Source organism: Histomonas meleagridis, assembly GCF_020186115.1.
Source record: "Histomonas meleagridis strain 2922-C6/04-10x chromosome Unknown contig_12, whole genome shotgun sequence".
In the NCBI taxonomy this organism is placed as follows: Eukaryota; Parabasalia; order Tritrichomonadida; family Dientamoebidae; genus Histomonas; species Histomonas meleagridis.
This window is the reverse complement of record NW_027150759.1, coordinates 388,840-406,327: the sequence shown is the minus strand read 5'-3', so window position 1 is coordinate 406,327 and position 17,488 is coordinate 388,840.

The window sequence follows — 17,488 nt, the reverse complement described above, 5'->3', positions numbered from 1 at the left end:
TCAATATCATCAATTTCTTTTGGCAAATAACACATAAATAATGAACAAAAACATTTAATAAAACAATATTCATATAAATCAGCATGAATAACTTTGGATGATAATATGTTTGTAGAGATTTGATAACAAAAATCATAATCATAATTATATGCCGCTTCAATCAATCCAATAATTTGTGTTATTTCATCAAAATATTTAATTGGTTGTTTTGAATGCATAATTAATGAAGACAAAAATTTCCCATTTACATACATATCATTTTCTGTCCCATTTAAAGCAATTAATAATGGAAACAAATACCAAAACTCTCTAAAATCAAATATTTTCTGATTGATTGAATGTAGTGAAGCAGAAACTAAATTAAGATAATTTCCTTTCAATTCTAATGCAATAATTGAAAGAAAGAAATGAAAGTTTGGATATTGCGGAAGAAATGCAGTGATTCGCTCAAATAATAATGGTAACATTTTACTAGATGTTAATGCTAATGCAGCAGCAATCATTTTCTGTGATATTTCATTTCCACTCATTTTATATATAACTAAAAGTACCTTTTCTACAATATCAATATTTTCATGTGTCAAGAAATGATATAATGAATTTGTACTTCTGTTGTTTTGTATTTCAGATAAAAAATTATCATCAATACAAAGAATAATATCAAGAAGAGATGATATTGTTTGATAAGAAGTAGAATTATATAAATGATATAGAATAATATCAATATCTGTGTTTTCAATATTTAATCGAACAATTCTTTCAATTAAGCGTTGGAAAATGCTACGACATAAAATAATATCATTTTTCGTATATTTTGATGAGAATACACAAAAATCTGGGATAGAAATCTCTGGAATAAGTTTTTCATTATCTTTAAAACAAAAAATAATGATAAATTGATTTAGTAATGTTCTAAAAATTGACATTTCATGGAATAAGTATTGATATTTAATAACAAATGAATGTGATAAATAATTTAGAACTGCTTTAAGTGTTTTTGGATCTGATCTTGTCCATAACCACATATTAAGAAGAAGACTTTCGATCCATTTATGTAAAAGTGGCTTATATGTAATATGTTCGAAAATAGAAACAATTATTAAAAACATATCATAATTTAATAAATTTATATTTGACATTAAATAATTATAAATATTATCAACAGAATTAAACGAAAGTTGTATCTCATTTGATAATGAAAACATACCATCAATAATACATAATAATTTTTTTGGATATTCATCAAATTTATAGGGAACAAATTTCTTAAAGAATGAACAAAGAGAATTTATAAATCTTTCATTCAGAATAAAATCAATAATATTTGCTGAATATTTTTCATACATATTATTTGATTTATCTTTATATATCGTTTTTTCGTTAAATGTAAAATTAAAAATATAACCAATTTCATTTCCAATCCATTCATTTGATGCATTTTCAAATCCGCCAATAAATAATTTAAAATTATCAGAGTCAAATCCTTCATATCTTAAAGAGATACCACGAAACTGATTACCATTAATTTTAGGTACAACATTTAAAATATCTTGATTATGTTCAAATGTAATTCGAAAATTAAAATAACCTTTTGAAAGTGGTAAAATTCTAACAATTTGAAATACAGCTCTTGTTAATTGATGTTCATAACATAAATAAAGAGAAGATTGATTCAAGAATATACTAATTGAAGTTTGATTCATATCATCTAAAATCGTAAAAAGATACAATGAAATATTAGAAGAAAAAATTGATTTTAAATCAATCATTAAATCAAAACTGATTTTAATATCATTATCAAGTGTTGGTTTATCAATATTAAATGATGTTAATAATTTTGGTATTGCTCCAACATTAAATCTATTTGAATCAATTCCTGATGAATAAACAATGGACTTTAATAAACAATCAGCAGATATTAAACTAATTTCATCGATATTATTGGTAAGAATTTTTAAAAATTGATTAGCTGTTCCATAACTTGATTTATGAATAATAATTTTGGATAAAAATGGTAAAATAATTTTTTTAATTTCTTTAAATGAAAATTCAAAATTAATATTCATTCCTCGATAATTTACAGAACCATTTTTCGATTTCAATGAAACAAATTTTATTAAAATATAATCTAAATCACCTTCGACACAATATTTATAATTAATTTCTGAATATTTACATAATGAAATAAATTTTTCAAGGACTTTTATATGTTGTTGGCTACCTTCATAAGTTTTAAGAATTAATGGAATAACAGAAGGTTTTCGAATATGATAAAAATTTGAACAATTATTCGAAAGGCTTAATAAATTATTTAAATGTTGAATAGTTTCTTTTGATGGAATTTTGCCATCTATTGTTTTAATACATTCACCAAAAAGTTGCAAATATTCGAAAGAAATTGGATCCTTTTGTATTTTTAAATGAATTTCAAGAATTGATAAACATGTATCCAAAAATTCTTTTTTAGTAATTAATTTTAGTAGTGTGAAAATGTTTGTGAATATTGTCTCAACATATTTATAAATTGAAATATTATTTATAATAGATGAATATAATGAATCAGATACTTTTATACATAAGTTAATAAGCATTTGATTTCTTGAATTATAATAACATTTTTGAAAAAAAGTTTTTAAATGTTTTGTTGTGACAGAAAAATTCAGATTTAAAGAGTTTGATAAAACATTTCGGAGAGAAATTATAAGCATGTCAGAAATATTTTTTTCAGTAAGATAAATCATGTAATAATTCATGAAAGATGATTTTGTAAATGATTGAGCATATCCACTTAATTTAAGTAAAATATTTACATTATCTTCATATGCTTTTTGATTAAACTCTGATGTATTATATGTTTGATAATTATAAATAGATGTTTGCGAAAGCATGTTAAGGTTATCATTTTCTAATAGAATTGAAATATCATAAAATTTATGGTAATAAATAATTCGAACAAATAATTCTGTTTGTAAAATTGGATATTTTGATGAATTATTTAATAATAAAAATATTTTTTCTGGATCTATTTTACCAATTATTTTTATTACTTTGTTTCTTAAGAAGTTTATAAAATAATCAAGTTTTTGATCACTATATATTGTAAGAGTTGGCATAAATATGATGGTATCAATAATAATTAAAATAAATTGATTTAATAATGATTTATTTGAAATTATTTCCATTATTATAATTAATGATGCACAAAATTGCAAATATCTTCCATCACTTTTTAAAATAGAAATTAAACCTGTATAACTCGAAAAAAATTCGGATGAATAAATTGGTAAAGATTGACGTAAGCATTCGCCAATACATTTAATTGTATTTAGTGCATTGACGCCAAATAAACCTTTATATTTAATTGTATTATGAATATGATTAAGAGAAGAAAAAGTGATAGATTTTGGAATTATTTCTCTTTCATCTAAGAAATTTAATGAAGAATCAATTGACAAAGATTTTGAAAATTCATATGAAACATCATTAATATTTAATGAAGTTGATATTTCATTATGTCCAAGAAATAATAAAAGAGATGAAGGAAGAGCTTTAAATAATTCTATAAAACCTTCTGATTTAAGTTTCCTCCCGACCATAGAAAGAATATTTAAACAACGCTTATCAAGGCTTTGAATATGAACTTTGAGAATTGGTTGAAGTAAATCAATTTGTTCCCAATCAATACATTCCCTGTTTTCTGAAATAAGGGAAGAAATTGTACAAATCAAAGAGGATTTGGTTTCTGTTGAACCGATTTTGTTGACAAAAGTAAAGAAACGAATCATTGTCATGTAAATATTGTTCTGAAGAGATGTATCAAGAATTAAAAAAGAGAAAACAAGTTGAAAAGCATTTTCGTTCCATTGAATTACATTTGGTTTAATGGACGTTTTCAATAGCTTCATGAATGCATAAGAACATACAAAAGAAATTTTAGGATTTAAATTAAACGTTTGAAATAATATATGCATCAAGGAAATAAATTCATCTATAGTTCGCTTGTGCTTATCATCAAAACACCAAGAAATGCAAATCCAAGATGAACATGCAAATAAAAATTCATTATACTTGTTATGACATTTAATTTCATTATTCAATGCATCAATAAAATTTTGATTAAACGTAAAATCAATTTGTGCCTTTTTGATGCATGTTTTCATGGATTTCTCTTTTTTAGATAAGTTACTAAATTTAGTGATATTAGTTTTTTCAAAATTTGGAAAACATCGAAAATTTTGCGTTTGAATTTGCTTTTCCTTTCCTATTTCTCTAATCTGTTGTATTTCATTAAGCAATGTTAATAAAGGATATCTTTTTTCATTAGTCGCCATTGTCTTTGTACCTATCGTTTTCTACAGTTGAAACGATATGAAATTTGAATGGATTATTCGAAAGTGTAAAGCCCTCATCAACCACAGCCAATTTTCATAGTTTACGAAAAAGTGTCAAACAAAAAACTATTTGACAACACAGGGCACCTCAATAACATATTATAAAAAGAACGAGATGAAACCAAGCAATGAAACCACAACGTCAATATTAGCTAAACAATTAGAATCATTTTCTACAGCGTTATCTGTTATTTGTCAACGATTTTTAGATGAATTACCAGAGATTGTTGAATTAAATAGTGAAAGTTCAGGAGAAGTTTTCTTGAAATATTTACAAAGATTTAGTTTTAATGATGATTCATTAATGAAATTTCTTACAAGTTGTGCTATTTTTGGAGCTTCTAATCCTATGCAAAGTTATATTACTTTTTCACAAGCTTATCCATTATTAGAGAGTGAAGCAAATTCCACAGGTAAGAAAGCGTTTTTAAGTTATTTTCCTAATATTAGTCCTAATAATATTGTTGCTATTACAGCGATTCGCTTTTTTTTTAAGTCGCTGTTTAGCATCATTTACTATTGAATTATTTAATCAATCAGACACATATGAAGAATTTAATTATGTTTTACAAAAAGTTATATCACTTTATTTGGATTTACAATCTATTCCATTAAATAATGCATATTTTTTAGCATTAATGGAAGCTTATTCTAAATTAGTTTATTTTATCTCAAAGAAACGTCCCGATATTACATTAAATTGTCTTCAGGGTGAGTTATCTAAATTAAATGAAATGAATGATATTCAATCGCATTGTTTTTATAATATTATTCAGTAAGATTACATTAGCTGAAGACATTGATATTAATAATATTCTTGATATTTTAAATAAATCATATGAACTTTATAAAGAAAGTAACAAAGAAACATCGTATCATATTGATTGTACAGAGTATATGTTAAATATTACTATTCAAACTATTAATAAAGTTAAAGAACAAGAAATTATTCGAAATATATATAATACTACTGTTGATTTTTGTACAGAAGTTAAAGTTAAAGATAATTCATATAAATTTTTATCATTATTAACTAATTATGATATTAATGGACACGAACGTTTAAAATTTGAAGATTTTTATAAAGAATTTATTGAACCTAATATTAATAATAAAATATTAGCGTCATCAATTATTGAATCTATTGAAATGAAACTTTATTTTCAACGATATTATTGTACATATGAAATGAAACTTAAACATCCATATTTTTCATGGAAATCGGAAGAATTTGAAGAAATTTATCCCATTATATTAAATTTATTAAAAACTAAAGGTAATCAATTTGATCAATCACATTCAGAGATCACTGGATTATTTGAATTATTAGCTTCATATGATTTTCAAATTTTTTTACATAAATTTGTACCACAATTAATTGATGATTTTAATTTATTTAATTTTTATAAAATATCATTTTGTAATGCATTTCATACTATTTTTGCCAATCTTCAAGAATTTTTAATAATAAATTCTAATATTACAGATGAAGATATTATTGAACTTAATGAACGTGCCATTAAAATTAGTTTAAATGAATTACAACCAGATAAAAACGTTAGTCTTACATGTAAAATTCCATTTACTACAAATTCATTTACAAAATCATTAATATCAGCAGTTGAAACTAAAGAAGTAGCATTACGAAATATGATATTAATTATTGGTGATACTACATTTCCTATTTTTAATAAACATAAGAAACCTAAGAATATTACTGAATCTATCTCTAAATGGGTTACAGATAATGAACAAATTATTATTGAAAGTTATAAAATGGAAGAATTAGAACAACCTAAAATTAATACATTATTATCATTAAAATTTGATGAAACACGATATGCATTTTTACGATTAATAGTATTAATTGAACCTAATGATGAATTATTAAAATGTATTTGTTATTCACCATTAAATGTTCCACGCGTTGGTTCATTAGGTATTCGAGTATTACAAGCATTAATTCATCGATTTCCTGAATATTCAGAAAAGATTATTTCATATATTTGTTTATTTTTTATTGAAAATCAACTTAGTCCTACATCTATTGAAATTTTAATATTTACATTAAAGATGGTAGTTAAAGCATCTAAATATGAAGGGATTATATTTAATAAGAATACATTAAATTCATTAACATATGTCTTAATTATAGGATTATGTATGAATTTACCATATATTCGAGAAATGGTTTTAAAAATGTGTAAAAAACTTGAAACCGAAAATTTCTTTTTAAGTACATTTCTTAAGAATTATGAAGAAATTATATCACGAGATGCAATTCGTCGATCTATTCGAGCAGTTAGTATTGTTAGTGATGAAAAACTTAAAGTATTTCCTATTTTAACATTTAAAGAAATTATAAAAAGTAATGTTCCATCACTTTATATTTATTATATTTCATCATTTGGTAAATATTTAATTCATGAATTTCAAGATAATGATTTAATAGAAGTTATTAATAAATCATTTAAAATCTTAATTAATATATTAATTGAAAAAGATAAAATTTTTAATTTTAATTTTATGTTTAATTCATTTGCGATGCTTTTATCTATATCAGGTATTATTAATTATAATTCTAATATACCAAAATATTATATTTATAATCGATTACAAATTATTACAAAAAATATCTTAAAATATCAACAAAATTCTATTCAATTAATTGGAATGTTTTCAGCTATGCCACCAGAATTATTAAAATATTTATTACCATTTTTATGTAATAAGAATGAAAATATTCAATTATCATTAGTTTTTACATTACGAGAACTTTTAACATATAATAAAATTAAGATTGAACCATATATTTATACAATTTTACATTCATCATTAATTTCTAATATTAATAATAAATTATTTTTAGATAATTTTTGTCATGTTATTAATCAAGTATTAATTCAAATATATAATTCAGTTAAAAATAAAGAACAATTTATGGTTGAAAATATTTGTAGTAAAATTAAAATTGAATCATTATTTTTAACAGAGAAATGGTTTAATTATTTATATCATTTAAATACACCTGAATCATTAAAACCATTATCATCATGGTTACGAATTTCACCAATTCCGACACAATATTTTGAAGAATTTATTGAAACATTACCACGTAAAGTTGAACAAATTGATCCAACACTTGGTATTGTTATTTTTTCACGATATTATTTAATATTAAAAGATTTCTTTTTAAAGAATCACGTAAAAATTATTCTATGTTTTATTCTATTTCATCACAAATTAAAAATATTAATTATAATGAAAATTATGATGAACTTGATTTACGAAATAATTCATTAATTTTAATGATATATCAAAATTGTGGTACATTAATAGCTAAATGTATGTATTATTTAGTTAATAAAAAATTCACAACGACGAAATGAAGCATTACGATTTTTAACATCTATAGTTTATATAGTTATGTTAATTCGTAATAATTCTAAAGGTGCAGCAACTATATTAAAGAAAATTGAAGAAATTAAGAAATCTATTTCATTAATTTCATTATCAGTATTTATACAAAAAGGATTTTCACAATTAAATGAACTTTTATCTACATATTTTCAATTTTGTTCAGAACAATTTATTTATGAATGTTTAAATAATAAACATAAACGTAAAATTCATAGTAAGAAATCGAGTAGTAATAATAATATTAATTCACTTTATTCTAATAGTAGTAATAATAATAATAATAATAATAATTCAAGTATTTCTAATAAGAAAATTCTTCGTAAAAAGAGTTCAGTTTCTGATGATTCATTACTTTATAGTAAATATGATAATGCACAACGTTCAAGTATTTCTATTGAACTTATTTCTAAATGGCTTAAACCCATGAAAATTCATACTAAAGAATATGGTATTTGTTTAAATTGTGAGAAATCATATCAATGTTTTAATCTTTATTCATTTGTCGAACGTTTATTAATATTATGTAATAGTCAAGGTATGACTAAATCTATTGCAGCAATTTTAGATGTTATAATTAATACATCACCACATAATTTATTATTATGTTTATATGGATTAGAAAGTAAGAATAATGAATATTTAGAAAGTTCATTATTATTTGGTTTATATCTTTATACTAAGAAACCAAAAATCTTAATTCATGAATTAGCACAACGATTTTCTATTAAACATTGGTATTTTTATGAGATTCAAATTAGTAAAATTGAACAATTTTTTAATATTAATAAATTTATTAATGAACTTAATGAAGAAATTAAATTAAATATTGATGATGAAGATGAAGAAGATGAAGAATTTCAAATTGATTATCAACATAATATTATATTTTCATTAAAATTAATTATAAAATGTCGACAATTAGGTAATCAAACATCATTATCATATATGAAACCATTAGAATCACAAATTTTAATTTATTGTTTAATTGATAATAATAATTTTAATGAAGAAACTAATAATTTAATTTCACAAATTACAGGTATATTACCACCAACACATCAACAAAATGAATGGAATTATCATGAAATTTTACCATTTATTGAAGGTCAAGAAAAATTATTATTAGAATGGGGGATTATGTTGTGGTAATTTAAGTATTGCTACTAATGCATTAAAAATATTTTATCTTAAGAATTATTTATTAAATAATGAATCTATTCAAATGTTATTACGTGCACTTCATATTGTATCAATATCATTAAATGATCGTACTAATCCTAATAAAAAACAACAAACAGATGATATGTGGTTATTACGAGTTGTTGGTGATTCTAATCGTCCACGTTATGATACAGCAGTCAATTATTTAACTATTGGGTTAAAAAATATTATTAAATAATATTCCAAAGAATAATAATAAATTTATTAATGAAATCTTTTGGACAGGATTTTGTTCATGTAAATGTCAAGAAAATGAATATCAAAGTATTTATGAGTCAGGTCTTTCTATAATTCATTCTATTATATTAACGAAACATAATTTTAATTTTCAACCACAAGATGAATTTCATGGATTAATTAATATATTATTAACAGCTAATTTAAGTAATTATGAATATATTGAAAAAATCTTTGAAATCTTTATTAATTTAATAATTAATAATAAAACGGAATTATTACGTAAATTTGGTGAATGGAAAACTATTTCAGCGTTTGTCTTAGTTCCATATCGATGGTCATTAAGTATTGATACTAATATTAATCAACAACTTTCTAAATCATTAATTGAATATGAACATAATGAAACAGAACGACGAATTATTGAAGATGCTATGAATGGGCAACGTAAGAACAATGAATCATTAATTAAATTTTCAGAAACATTTAGTAAGAAACTTAAAGAAGAAGATTTACTTATGATATTAACATTTTATTCCAAAATTATTGAATATTGTCCAAGTAATATCAAAGAATCGATTTATTATATTTGTAGTGAAATCATTAAAGATAAAACGCGCACAGAAATCCAAAAAGAATTTACGACACTTGCGTATTATGCTATTAATGAACGAAGTAATGAAAATTCTGAAGCAGCGCTAATGTTTTTTGAAGAATGTTTCGACAGATGTTTCATTACCACAAAAATTACCACAGAAAACGACGAACAAACAATTTTCTCCATTTCCTTTAATGAGTATTTATAATGAACCGATTCATAATTGGAAACCTCAAAATAACATCGACATCTTCCAAACGTATTTAACATTTCCGCCACTGTACATCACCGATTTCACATTTCATGGGTGTCAAGTGCTGAACTTATGGAACAGCATTCGTAAAAAATGAAATTTCGCCATTCACAGAATGGTACAACGAATTATTTGAAGCTCAGTTACATAGCGGCACACCGAACAAAGAAGGCGGCGCAGACGCAGTCATCGATTATGATCTGAAGCAAAAGGAATTTAACGAAGAAATTAAGAAACGAACAATGGAAATCATATCGAGAAACATATGAAAATAATTTTAACAAGTAAAAAAACAAATTAAAATGTTTTGTTTTAATATTATATTCACATTTCAAATAATATCTATGTGAAATATTTAACAATAAAATGTTTCTTCATTAGATTTAAATAATCAAATTCAGTAAATGTTTTGTTTTAATATAATATTCACATTTCAAATAATATCGATGTGAAATATTTAACAATAAAATGTTTCTTCTTTAGATTTAAATAATCAAATTCAGTAAATGTTTTTTTTTTAATATAATATTCACATTTCAAATAATATCGATGTGAAATATTTAACAATAAAATGTTTCTTCTTTAGATTTAAATAATCAAATTCAGTAAATGTTTTTTTTTATTATAATATTCACATTTCAAATAATATCGATGTGAAATATTTAACAATAAAATGTTTCTTCTTTAGATTTAAATAATCAAATTCAGTAAATGTTTTGTTTTTATTATAATATTCACATTTCAAATAATATCGATGTGAAATATTTAACAATAAAATGTTTCTTCTTTAGATTTAAATAATCAAATTCAGTAAATGTTTTGTTTTATTATAATATTCACATTTCAAATAATATCGATGTGAAATATTTAACAATAAAATGTTTCTTCTTTAGATTTAAATAATAAAATTAAGGAAATGTTTTGTTTTATTATAATATTCACATTTCAAATAATATCGATGTGAAATATTTAACAATAAAATGTTTCTTCTTTAGATTTAAATAATCAAATTCAGTAAATGTTTTGTTTTATTATAATATTCACATTTCAAATAATATCGATGTGAAATATTTAACAATAAAATGTTTCTTCTTTAGATTTAAATAATCAAATTCAGTAAATGTTTTGTTTTATTATAATATTCACATTTCAAATAATATCGATGTGAAATATTTAACAATAAAATGTTTCTTCTTTAGATTTAAATAATAAAATTAAGGAAATGTTTTGTTTTATTATAATATTCACATTTCAAATAATATCGATGTGAAATATTTAACAATAAAATGTTTCTTCTTTAGATTTAAATAATCAAATTCAGTAAATGTTTTGTTTTATTATAATATTCACATTTCAAATAATATCGATGTGAAATATATAACAATAAAATGTTTCTTCTTTAGATTTAAATAATAAAATTAAGGAAATGTTTTGTTTTATTATAATATTCACATTTCAAATAATATCGATGTGAAATATTTAACAATAAAATGTTTCTTCTTTAGATTTAAATAATCAAATTCAGTAAATGTTTTGTTTTTATTATAATATTCACATTTCAAATAATATCGATGTGAAATATTTAACAATAAAATGTTTCTTCTTTAGATTTAAATAATCAAATTCAGTAAATGTTTTTTTTTATTATAATATTCACATTTCAAATAATATCGATGTGAAATATTTAACAATAAAATGTTTCTTCTTTAGATTTAAATAATCAAATTCAGTAAATGTTTTGTTTTAATATAATATTCACATTTCAAATAATATCGATGTGAAATATTTAACAATAAAATGTTTCTTCTTTAGATTTAAATAATCAAATTCAGTAAATGTTTTGTTTTATTATAATATTCACATTTCAAATAATATCGATGTGAAATATTTAACAATAAAATGTTTCTTCTTTAGATTTAAATAATCAAATTCAGTAAATGTTTTTTTTTTTATTATAATATTCACATTTCAAATAATATCGATGTGAAATATTTAACAATAAAATGTTTCTTCTTTAGATTTAAATAATCAAATTCAGTAAATGTTTTGTTTTAATATAATATTCACATTTCAAATAATATCGATGTGAAATATTTAACAATAAAATGTTTCTTCTTTAGATTTAAATAATCAAATTCAGTAAATGTTTTTTTTTATTATAATATTCACATTTCAAATAATATCGATGTGAAATATTTAACAATAAAATGTTTCTTCTTTAGATTTAAATAATCAAATTCAGTAAATGTTTTGTTTTATTATAATATTCACATTTCAAATAATATCGATGTGAAATATTTAACAATAAAAATGTTTCTTCTTTAGATTTAAATAATCAAATTCAGTAAATGTTTTGTTTTAATATTATATTCACATTTCAAATAATATCGATGTGAAATATTTAACAATAAAATGTTTCTTCTTTAGATTTAAATAATCAAATTCAGTAAATGTTTTGTTTTAATATAATATTCACATTTCAAATAATATCGATGTGAAATATTTAACAATAAAATGTTTCTTCTTTAGATTTAAATAATCAAATTCAGTAAATGTTTTGTTTTATTATAATATTCACATTTCAAATAATATCGATGTGAAATATTTAACAATAAAATGTTTCTTCTTTAGATTTAAATAATAAAATTAAGGAAATGTTTTTGTTTTATTATAATATTCACATTTCAAATAATATCGATGTGAAATATTTAACAATAAAATGTTTCTTCTTTAGATTTAAATAATCAAATTCAGTAAATGTTTTGTTTTATTATAATATTCACATTTCAAATAATATCGATGTGAAATATTTAACAATAAAATGTTTCTTCTTTAGATTTAAATAATCAAATTAAGTAAATGTTTTGTTTTAATTCACTTAAAAAAATTCCACAAATAAAATGTTTAATTACAAAAAATATTACAAACATTTCAACAGCATTTGCCTTTCTTTTCTTCATTACTTATAAGAACTGGTGGCGATTCGTTAATCGGTTCAAACATTTCGAACAATTGTTTCCCAATTTCAAGAAAAAGTTGATTAATTCCTTGCCCTGTTTTCGCTGATGTAAGTGAATATGGAAGATTATACCGCTTAACAGTGTCTGCTATAAGGGAAAGAGTTGAATATTCATTAACTAAATCAAACTTATTCCCAACTAAAAAAATAGGAATATTATCGTTAACATTTTCACTAATAAATTTAAGCCATTGATCTATAGATTCTGTATACTTTTTGTTGGTTAAATCAAAAACTAAAATAATTGCATCTGTACCTCGAAAATAAATAGGTACAATCGACCTATATCTTTCTTGTCCTGCTGTGTCCCAGATTTTAAAACTTTTGTTCTCACCAAATTCTGGAAGATATTTTAAAACAAAAGACGTTCCAATGGTTGTAGTACAATTAGAATCAAAAAATTCATTGGTATATCTACAAATAATACTGGTCTTACCTACATTCGAATCTCCAATAACTACGATTTTTTTGGTTAAATTATTATTAGAATTGTTATTGTTGTCTCCTTCATAATTAGACATTGAATAAAAAATAAACTTCTCAATATGTATAGGGTGCCTTAATAATTTCATTGAAAAAAACAGCACTTTTTTACATCGATAATAAAATTTAAAATTTTTAAAATTTTTTATTTATTTATTTATTTATTAGTTTTTGAGTATTCACTAATTTGTTTCAAAATTATAAAAATAGTATTAGTATCACATGTAATAAATCCATCATAAATTATTGAAATTGTTTCTTCATTTAATTGAATAATTTCTTTTATTACTTCAATAATGTTACCAACTGTGATACTTTCATTGTCAATCATTTGAATGATTAATGCTGATGATCTACGGATTTGTTCTTCATAATATATCGTAATTAATCCTTTAAATATATTTTCTATTATTATTATACAAATATTATTATCAATTTTTTGTTTACAAATATCATTAAACATTGATAATGTTGAATTAATTAAAACAATATTTGGAATATTAAATAATGAAAGAAGAAAATCAATTCGAATATAATTCCAAAATATATTCGATTTTAAATATAAATCATGAACAAAATCTATAATTTTAGATCCAGTAATAATATCATTTTGATAATCAAATGAATAAATAAATGTTAAAATTCCTTCAATAGGAAAATAATCAATAAAATAACTACAAAGAACAAATATATTTTTAGGGATACAAATTTTTATTATTTCATTTGTCCATTCAATAACATTTTTAATTTCATTAATATAATCATATGAAATACAAATAATAAAAAAATCAGTTAAATTATCTTGAAATTCTTGTTCATTATTAAATAAATATGGTCGAAAGATTTCAATTATAGAATTAAACATTTTATATTTAAAGTCATTAGGAACTTTATTATGTGTTTCTTTGATAAATTCATAAAGAAATTTTAATACATTTTCTTGTTGTTTATTATTAATCCCAATGTTAATAATATTTAATATGTTTTCATAAAGAAATGGATAAAGATTTGGTTCAAATGAACTTATTCGATATAATATAATAAATATTTGTAATAATAAATTAATTGTCGTGTTTTTACAAAATTCAATTAAAATTGGTATAAATGGGATTAAAAGTTCTGGTTCTGTACTCGAATATTTATTAATAACTTCAAGAACTAAATTTGGCATTTGTTCAAGAAATTCAAATGTTAATAAAATAAATTTTTTGGAATATCGTCTAAAAATGAAATCCAATTTGTGAAATATAATGTAATGATGTAATTGGTTTATTACTTATTGTAATTAATATTTGATTACATTGTTCTGAAAAATATTTCCAAAATTCACTTTCTGTATATGAAATAAAAAAGAAAATCGTGAAATATTGTTGATGTTGAAATAAAATTTGTATAAATTCTGCATAAAAATTTGGAAAATATCGTTGAAGTTCTGAAAGTATTCCTTTAATAATTTCATTTCGAAAGATTTCGTTGTTAATTATTATAATTTGATTTAAAAATTGAAAAAATAAATAAAATATTTCTTTAAATTCGTCTTTTTGTGGAAAACTACAAAGAAATGTCGAAAATGAACTTATTAAATTTAAAAAGAGTTCATTCAGTTGAATTAAAATTTGAAATACATTTATAAATTGTTTCATGAGATCATTTAAAAAAGGGAATTTGTGAAATTTCTGCAAAAAAAATCAAATGAAACTTCATCAAAAAATGTTTCCATTAAATTAACTATAAATTGATATGTTTCTTCTTCTTTAATCCCTTCTTTAACATTATGAAAAATCATATAAATTAAAAGTCCAATAATATTAAAACAATAATTTTTATCTTCATCATCTAATTTATTCGAATATTTTTCTAATATTTCATAAATTATTTGATAAATTTCATATTTATATTCCATTGAAATAGTAATTTCTTTAATAACATTAAAATATTTATAAAACATTTTAAAATCGTTTTGAAATATAAATAATGATTTATAAAGTTTTTAAACAAAAAATTAGAAATAGAACAATTATAAAGTGTTATAAATACAAATTATGTAACAATATTAAGATTCTTTCGAACTTCTAATCCAATGTTATATCGATAAATAGATTGTTCTCCTTCATTATATGAATCAAAAAGAAGATAAAAGAAAAAGAAGAAGTAATTCACCTCGAAATTCTTGAATACAAACTTCAAAATATTTAAAATTTATAAAAATTAAATAACAAAGACATGTTATACATTTGATAATATGTGATTGATTAATGTTTTGTTGATTTCGTTGAAGAAATGTCATAAGTGTAAAAAAAGTAAGATCTGTTTTTTCTTGTTCAAAAAAATCCAAATGTTTTTCAATTAAATGTTGAATACAATAACACCCAAAAAATATATATGGAATTTGTGTCTCTGTTTGAAGTAATCCAATCGAAATTGGAAAACTTTCTGGTGAATTCATCCAAAATGTAATATATTGTTCTGCATTAGATCGAATTTCTTCTGATGGGTTTGTAACAAATGATTGAATTGCTGACTTAACAGCATCAATCGAAAAAGAAATCAAACCAAAAAATGATTTATGGAAATAAAGATAATATTAATAAACGTGCGCTCATAAACATTTTTCGAATACTTCAATATGGAATTAAATTTCTTTTTTAAAAGTTAGTATTAAAGTTAAATATACCAAATATAACTTTTTAACTTATAAAATCTTTGGAAATAAATTTTCTAAATTATTGGTGATTTCAAAATAATTTAATATTAATTAAGTTTTATATACATATAAATAAAATAAGAAATCTTGTTAATTAAATATTATATTTTAAGGATAAAACTATTAAAATATCAAGATGAAACAGAAAAAAGACTTTAAAGATGCCACTTTCTTTACAAAAAGATATAATTGTAATGATATAATAAAAGAGAAAACACATTAAATATCATTTCTAAAAATCAGGTTGCATGTTAAATAAAATTAAGACTTTATTAATTTTTTTTTTCTAAATGATAAATTTTTATTCCTTCCAGATTATTTAATTTTTGTATTATTAAAAGTATTTTTATGGAATATTTTCAATCTTTATTTTTTGCCTCATATAAAAAATGAAAATCTTTTTTTATTGAAATGACGCGATGTAAACTTATTAAAAAACGTGATAAAAAGTGCCTCAGGGTTAAATAATTTTTAATTGAAAATTAAATTTAAAAATTTTATAAAACCGTTTATCATAGTTTGCAGATAAACGTCTTCGTATTATCATGTCCACAGGTTTACAAAGCAATTAATGGCATTTATAAAAAATTAATATCCTCATCAGAACGGCGATTGGAGATGTGTGATATCATTCAAAAGATGTTTACATCATTTTCACAGTCTTATATAACGTTTATTGACGACTTCAGTTTATTTTTAAATGATATTAAACTTCAACTATCAGAAACAGAACGACCAAGTATTGAGAAAGAATTTACTGATTGGGCTGTTGAATTTATAGCTAATTATGATCCTAACCAAGTTTTTTTCACACATCTTCAAAACGAAATTCTAGCGCCATTTACTAAACTTCGTAACAAGTATAGTAAAGGGAGTTCAAGAATTTGAAGCGCGCTATCTTTCTGCGAAGAAAAAGTTGTCTGAATCAGTTTGTTTATATAAAGAAGAATATAAAAATTATGTTAATCATTGTGAACAAATCGAAAAGGCAGGCGACATAGCTATGAAAGATCCGACGCGCCAAGGCGAACTTGACAAACTTCGAAAATGAAAATGGGGAACGAGAATTCTTCAGTAATGTTCAAACGTGTTTATACCACTTCTCAGAGATATGTGACAATCTTGCGTCGTCATACGTTGAATTAACGACTAAAGCGCGAACTAAACTTGATACACTTATCTCGAACATTCATGATAACGATGTTTTATCTCCGCGTAAAGT